Source organism: Condylura cristata, unplaced genomic scaffold (genome assembly GCF_000260355.1).
Source record: "Condylura cristata isolate star-nosed mole 26May11 unplaced genomic scaffold, ConCri1.0 scaffold00035, whole genome shotgun sequence".
Classification (NCBI taxonomy): domain Eukaryota; kingdom Metazoa; phylum Chordata; class Mammalia; order Eulipotyphla; family Talpidae; genus Condylura; species Condylura cristata.
In genome coordinates this window covers 6,775,379-6,775,734 of record NW_004567136.1, presented here as the reverse complement: position 1 = coordinate 6,775,734, position 356 = coordinate 6,775,379, and positions in this window count along the sequence as shown.

The following is a 356-nucleotide window of genomic DNA, read 5'->3' as shown; positions in this document are numbered from 1 at the left end:
GGCTGCCTCCAAGGAGCCCAGAGATACCACCTGCTGTGTGAGCCAGGACCAGAGGCCACAGCTTGCTGCACAAGGTGTGGAGAGGCGCCCATGGCCTGGAGGCAGCTGCAGGCTTCGGAAGCAGGCAAGTGATGGCTTCTGCCGGGCACAGAGACACCAGCCCCTTGCAATGTTCCAGCCCCCAGACTGCTAGGCCACCTTGCAATGTTCCTGATTCCCAGGGCAAGGACAGAGGCGCCATGCACACTCATATCATGTGCACACGCACACACACTCACAGCCTGCACTCACCACACACCTCCAGAAGCAGCGAGGCCGGGTCCTTCCTGTCCATTCAGGCTTAGCACACTCTAGCG